Genomic DNA, 8,157 nt, shown 5'->3' with positions numbered 1-8,157 from the left:
GCTGGTATGTTCAGTGGTCCACATACATCAGTATGTATGAGGGCCAAAAGATCATTATCTCTTTCACCTTTTCCTATGAATGGAGATTTTGTCATCTTCCAAGTACTTTGGGCAGTTTCTCTTCCAGTGTCCGGTCTTACCGCAATGGAAGCAGGTGCCTGCCTTTGCTATGCCTCCTCTAGACTTCAAAGCAGCAATAATGGGTATGGGTTTGGCAACTTCCTTGCCTTTCCCTTTATCACCCTGCTTGGTGGGCCTTTTGTTCTGTCTCTTTCCATTTCTGATCATTAGAATGGACTTCCCTTTTGTCTTCAGATTCTGCTCAGCTGTTCTTAACATGCCTAGCAGTCTAGGAAGAGATTTATCCATATCATTCATATTGAAATTTAGGATAAATTGACTGAATCTATCTGGCAACGATTGCAAGATCAAATCAGTCGCAAGTTCCTTTCCGAGGGGAAAACCCAATCTCTCAAGGTTTTCCACATACCCAATCATCTTGAGTACATGGGGACCTACAAGGGCTCCCTCAGCTAACTTGCCTTGAAAAAGGGCTTTTGAAACTTCAAGCCTTTCATGCCTTGCTTGCTCTTGATAGAGCATTTCCATGTGTTAGATCATATCGAACGCTGTCATGTTCTCATGTTGCTTTTGCAACTCTGAGTTCATGACATCCAGCATGAGACAAGCAGTTTCATTGGCATCATCGATATGCTTCTTATAAGCATCTCTTTCTGCCTTAGGTGCAGAACTAGGAGGTTCCTCTTCAGGAACAGGAGTCTCCAAGACATACAACTTTTTATCATGTTTGAGGACAATCCTCAGGTTTCGGTGCCAATCCATAAAATTTATCCCAGACAATTTTTCCTTGTCAAGGATTGATCGCAATATGTTTGTTAGAGGTGTTTGCTGTCATGGTTATCTACATAAGGATTAAAAATATAAGTATCATTGACATATTTAATTAGGCCTTTAATCAAATATGCTCCCACTATTTTACTCAAAACAAATGACCCTCATCATTTGATTCGGAAAATCCCGTTGGAAGATTTTCTAGTGGGTCGAGATCCATATTTCACTTCGTTCTAAGTCCGCGTAGGCGGATTACACAAAACTAGGTTATTTAGGTAGGAACTCCTTCCAATTGTATCTCCTACAACTCTCGAAAATTTCAGTTGGGTGAATAACTCCTTATTCGAATCCATCATATGGATCATTCCCAACTCTTGCTTCTAAAACATATATGATATTATTATAATTAAGTTTGACCCATTGTCTTAGCAGTTGGATATTACAATTATCCCATCGCACCTTACTAATATAGAACATGCACCTCGCTTTGGCGAAACCTACATTATCCGATACTAGTCTTGATGAGTGCTAAAACTTGGAAAGCAAACATATATAATATCATCATAATTTGTTTAGTTAAGTTTGACCCATTGTTTTAGCAGTTGGATATTACAATTATCCCATCGCACCTTACTAATATAGAACATGTTGGTGTAAGCCCTAGAGGCCAATATTTTTGGTACTTGTATCGAATTATTTATTAATAATAAAAGGCATTTTCTTTATTATGGTTGATTAATAAAGTCCCTAGAATAGATAGTCCGTTTAATGTATTAAGTGTGACTTAATCATGAGAACACATTAAACAGAAGGGCACTGTTCTTAAAGTATCCGTAGTCGAGCTTTAATGTGAAGTGGGATAACATTAAAGCATTAAGACTATTATGTTTGTAGACTGATGATCACATCTCATGGATCATGGATAAAGAGTTATCAAGTCTTAAACATAGGTATGAATATTAGGAGTAATATTTATACCGGATTGACCCGCTATGAGAATACTATATAGAAAGTTATGCAAAGTGTCATAAGTTATTCTCATGGTGATAATAGTGTATACCACTCTTCGACCTGAAACCACTATGGATCCTAGATGTAGAGTTGAGTGCCTTATTACTGATCCAACGTCATCCGTAACTGGATGACCATAAAGATAGTTGATGAGTACTCCACGAAGCATGCTGAGGGACATGAGTGTCCTAGATGGAATTTGCCAATCCTGCGTAACAGGATAAATGTCTATGGGCCCAATATTGAACTGGACAAGGGTGACACGGTCTATACCTTGTGTTCAATATAGACATAAGGGCAAAGGGGTAATTATACACATAATTATTATCACAGGAGGTTTTGTCAGATCACATGACATTTTCGTGACTTGGGTAGCAGTGATGTGTTGCTAGATACCGCTCACTGTTTATTATGTTAAATGCGTGATTTAATATAATTGCCAACGTCGCGAAAACCTATAGGGTCACACACAAAGGACGGATTGATGAAAGATAGAATAAAGAAACACCGTAAGGTACGGTGCACTTAAGTGGGAGACGAAATATGGTAAGGTACCAAATACTTAAGTGATTTTGGCATATTATGAGATATGGGCCAAAATGCACTTAAGTGGGCTTTTTGGCTTGAAGCCCACACAAGTGGTTCTATAAATAGAACCCCTTGGGTAGAAGCATTGTCACTCCAATTCACTCAGACAGAAATTCAAGTAGAGACTTGGAATTTTGTTTCCCTCTTTCTCTCACTCAAAGCCTTCATTCATAACAGCTAGCACTGCGATTGAAGGAATCCGTTCGTGTGGACTGAGTAGAGACGTTGTCATCGTTCAACGTTCGTGATCGCCCCGTGGATCTGTATCAAAGGTTTTGATCATTATCAGAGATCTGCACCAAAGGTTTGAATCGCCACAAGAGGTAACGATTCTATCACTGATCATGCCCAGTAAGGATCACTAAATGGAGAAATTTTTAAATTCCGCTGCGCCTTGGATGGCAATTCTCCAACAGAACATGCACCTCGCTTTGGCGAAACCTACATTATCCGATACTAGTCTTGATGAGTGCTAAGACTTGGAAAGCATAAACTTAATATTTTAGTTTGAGGGAATTGTAATCGTTATGATCTCACCGGCTTATTTATCATATAAATCGTCTCTCACATGCATCAACATATATTCACATTCATCAACATACATACACATGCATCAACATACATACACAATGAAACAGTTATGGCCCCTAGCGCAATTGTTCTCTCAAGCCAATGAGAGAACCTAAGTTAACCTAATAACGATCTAAGCTTCTCCAAGCAAGATCTTCAAGGTTGTCCTCCTTTAATATTGAATTATTCTCTAAGCTTCTCCAAGCAAGATCTTCAAGGTTGTCCTCCTTTGACATTGAAATCTTCTCTTTCTTTATGACATTGTCTTCTTCTCTTTCTTCATAACATTACAAAGAAGTTACACTAAGAGATCAAAAGGAGAGGCACGACACGCAGGTCGTATTTAAAAACCAAAACAAAATGAAGGAAGACTAAGGCCATAACTGATCACAACAAGGCAATAATAACAATCACATTATTATTATTAATTTTTAATTCCTTTAATTAATTAAAACAAAATTAAATTTTGGCGACCGATCACACTACGCAGAGTTAGCCGGGGGTTCCGCTGCCCGGTCAGCGGACGGTGTCAAGGGGCAGCGCCCCTGTCCAAAATTTTAATGAACAATTCATTTGAAATGGACATTGTTTTTGCATCAACACAACTCTTGCGTAGGCACAAAAATAGAAACCCCAAAATTTTGACTCTGTGAGTGTGGCGACCGTCACAGGCATGTGACGACCGTCACAGGCCATGTGAGTGTGACGACCGTCACAGGGCCAAAAACAGAAACGCCTACAATTTTGGATCTGTGAGTGTGACGACCGTCACAAAGCACGTGACGACCGTCACGTTCTTGTTACGACCGTCATGGGTCTGTTACGAACGTCACGCATCCAGTTTGTTACGCTTGTTACGCTCGTCACACGAGCTTCACGCGGCCAAAATAACAGAACTTTGAAACAGTCTACAGACCTCTTCCAAAAGCCCTAAATTCATGAATCCTTGACGGCACAACCCTTGCGCCGTCACCAACCCTAATGCGCCAATTTTAGACCGTCAAACACACCTCGTTTGTTGATTCAGTATGATTGATCAACAGGTCATTGCTTCACCATACTAATGTCGGATTCCGAAGCAAATGACCATTGATCGCTCAAAGGAAAACAATCATTTAGTGTTCGAATGAACGAAACAGAAACAGTATATCACATATACCGTATTTTGCATTAGGATTACTTATATCATATATAAGTTGATCGGTCTCAATTGCGTAACCTATGGACGATCGATGTATCGCTGCTTCACCATACTAATGTCGGATTCCGAAGCATAGTCAACATCAGTCATCCAACTCGTACACTCATGATGCCAAATTTAATTACTCGTTTAACTAATTGATTCATTCTGTCTTTTAATCATATTAATACAGAAAATAAACAGCTATCCGAGTCATGGTTTCGTAAGTGGCTCTGATACCACTTAAGGAGAATTGTGGTCCAAAACGCAACGGAAATTAAAAATTTCTCCTTTAGAGATCCTTACGAATGGTCATGATCAGTGATAAAATATTTACCTCTTGTGATGATCGAAACCTTTGGTGCAGATCTCTTGTGACGATCAAAACCTTTGATGCACATCCACGAAGCGATCACGAACGTTGAACGATGACAACGTCTCTACTCAGTCCACACGAACGGGTTCCTTCAATCTCAGTGCTAGCTGGTACGAATGAAGGCTTTGAGTGAGAGAGAGAGAGAGAGTGAGAGAAAACGAAAATAATGCAACCGCAAATTTTTTGCTTCTGCACAAGGGTTCTATTTATAGAACCACTTGTGTGGGCTTCAAGTTAAAAGCCCACTTAAGTGTATTTTGGCCCATATCTTATAATATGCCCAAAATCACTTAAGCTCATGGTACCTTACCATATTTCGTATTCTACTCAAGTACACCGTACCTTACGATGTTCTATAACTCACTTAAGGGCACCGTACCTTACGGTATTCCTTAGTTACTCTATCTCTCATCAATCCGTTCTTTGTGTGTGACCCTGTAGGTTTTCGTGACGTTGGCAATTATACTAAATCACACATTTAATATAATAAACAGTGAGCGGTATCTAGCAACACATCACTGCTACCCAAGACACGAAAATGTCATGTGATCTGACAAAACCTTTCTGTGATAATAATTATGTGTATAATTACCCTTTTGCCCTTATGTCTATATTGAACACAAGGCATAGACCGTGTCATCCTTGTCCAGTTCAATATTGGGCCCGTAGACATTTATCCTGTTATGCAGGATAGGCAAATTCCATCTAGGTCACTCATGTCTCTCAGCATGCTTCGTGGAGTACCCATCAACTGTCTTTATGGTTATCCAGTTACGGACAACGTTGGATCAGCAATAAAGCACTCGACTCTACATCTAGGATCCATAGTGGTTTCAGGTCGGAGAGTGGAATACACTATTATCACCATGAGAATAACTTATGACACTTTGCATAACTTTCTATATAGTATTCTCATAGCGGGTCAATCCGGTATAAATATTACTCCTAATATTCATACCTATGTTTAAGACTTGATAACTCCTTATCCATGATCCATGAGATGTGATCATCAGTCTATATACATAATAGTCTTAATGCTTTAATATCATCCCACTTCACAATAAAGCTCGACTACGGATACTTTAAGAATAGTGTCCTTATGTTTAATGTGATCTCATGATTAAGTCATACTTGATACATTAAACAGACTAGCTATTCTAGGGACTTTATTAAACAAGCGTAATAAAGAAAAAGCCTTTTATTATTAATAAATAATTCGATACAAGTACCAAAAGTATTGGCCTCTAGGGCTTACACCAACATCTCTTATACAGCACATCACCATTCAGGTAGAAGTTGCCGGCTAATCTTTTCAAAGTCTTCTTATCTTTCAAAGATGCCCCATGCAAGTAATTCTGACTTTTGAGGAAACACTTGATGTCATAATACCACGGCTTTTCGTCTTTGACCTCTTCAACAGCAAACACATTAGTTGGTCTATTAAGACGCTTCACAGTAAAATTAGGAACCTCATTCCAATACTTCATTACAATCATTGACGCCAATGTTGCAAGAGCATCTGCCATCCGGTTTTCATCTCGAGGGATATGATGAAATTCAACCTTTATAAAGAAAGTTGAAATCCTACTCGCATAATCTCTATACGGTATCAAACCGGGTTGATTTGTCTCCCATTCACCTTTGATCTGGTTCACAACGAAAGCTGAATTTCCAAAGACATCTAATTGCTTGATTCTGAGATCAATGGCCTCTTTGAGCCCCATAATGCAAGCTTCATATTCTGCCATATTATTTGTACACTTGAAAGTCAATCTAGCTGTAAACAAAAAATGCGTGCCTTGAGGAGTAATAATCACTACCCCAATACCATTACCATATTGATTAACAGCTCCATCAAATACCATGCCCCAACAGGAACCAGGTTCTGGCCCTTCTTCAAGCAATGGTTCATCATAATCTTTCATTTTTAAGTACAAGATCTCTTTATCAAGAAAATCATACTGCACTGACTGATAATCTTCAATTGGTTGGTGAGCCAAATGGTCAACCAAGACACTACCTTTGATTTCTTTCTGAGATCGATATTCGATATCATACTCTAATAACAACATCTACCACGGGAAATCCTCCCAATTAAAGCAGGCTTCTCAAAAATATACTTGATTGGATCCATTTTGGATATCAACCAAGTAGTATGATTCAACATATACTGACGCAGACACTTAGTAGCCCAAGTCAATGCGCAACAATTCTTCTCTAGCATAGAATACCGAGTCTCACAGTCGGTGAACTTTTTATTGAGGTAGTAAATTGCAAATTCTTTCTTTCCAGTCTCATCTTGCTGACCAAGAACACAACCCATATTATCTTCAAGCACAGTCAAATATATGATCAATGGTCTTCCTTCAACAGGTTGATACAAAATTGGAGGTTCAAGCAGATATTCCTTGATACTATCAAAAGCTTTCTGGAAGTCTTCGGTCCAATCACAAGACTGATCATTCCGAAGAAGCTTGAATATAGGCGCACATGTGGTAGTCATGTGTGAAATGAATCTCGAGATATAATTCAAGCGGCCGAGAAAACCTCTGACTTGCTTCTCAATTTTGGGCGCAGGCATCTCTTGTATTTCTTTGACCTTGGCAGGATCAACCTTAATACCCTTCTCGCTAACAATAAAACCCAACAACTTACCAGAACGAACACCAAAAGTACACTTATTGGGATTCAAGCAGAGTTTATACTTCCTCAAATGCTGGAAAAGATTCAACAAATGCTTAACATGTTCTTCTTCATCAATCATTTTGGCAATCATGTCATCGACATAAACTTCAATCTCTTTATGCATCATATTATGAAAAAGAGTAGTCATTGCTCTTTGGTAAGTTGCACCAGCATTCTTCAACCCGAAAGGCATCACTCTATAACAGAATTTTCCCCAAGGTGTAATGAATATGGTCTTCTCCATATCTTAGCGTGCCATCTTGATCTGATTTTATCCGAAAAATCCACCCATAAACGAAAAGACCTTGAATTTAGCAGTATTGTCTACCAACATGTCAATGTGTGGTAGAGGGAAATCATCTTTCGAAATGGCTTTATTCAAATCTCTGTAATCAACACACATGTGGACTTTTCCATCTTTCTTTGGCATATGCACAATGTTGGCAACCCATTGCGGATACTCGGCGGTCATAAGGAAACCGACACCAATCTGCTTTTTCACTTCTTCTTTGATCTTCACTGCCATATCAGGATGCGTTCTTCTCAACTTCTGCTTGACTGGCAGACATTCTAGCTTCAATGGCAATCTATGCTCCACAATCCCAGAATCCAAACTAGGCATGTCTTGATAGGACCAAGCAAGCACATCTGAGTACTCTCGAAGAAGATTCATCAACCCCTTCTTCGCATCTGGACACAGTCAAGACCCAATCTTGACTTCCTTCACATCATCCTCGGAACCCAAGTTGACTAACTCAATCTGCTATTCGAATGGCTGAATGGCTTTTCCTTCATGCTCAAGAAGACGAGACAATTCATCAGACATTTCTTCATCACTTTCCTCCTCGGCCTCAAACACAGGGAATTCAAAATTTGGAGAAGGAGAAGGATCATT

Source organism: Lathyrus oleraceus, chromosome 2 (assembly GCF_024323335.1).
Source record: "Lathyrus oleraceus cultivar Zhongwan6 chromosome 2, CAAS_Psat_ZW6_1.0, whole genome shotgun sequence".
Lineage (NCBI taxonomy): Eukaryota > Viridiplantae > Streptophyta > Magnoliopsida > Fabales > Fabaceae > Lathyrus > Lathyrus oleraceus.
The sequence above is the reverse complement of the archived record's forward strand: the minus strand, read 5'-3'. Positions refer to the sequence as shown.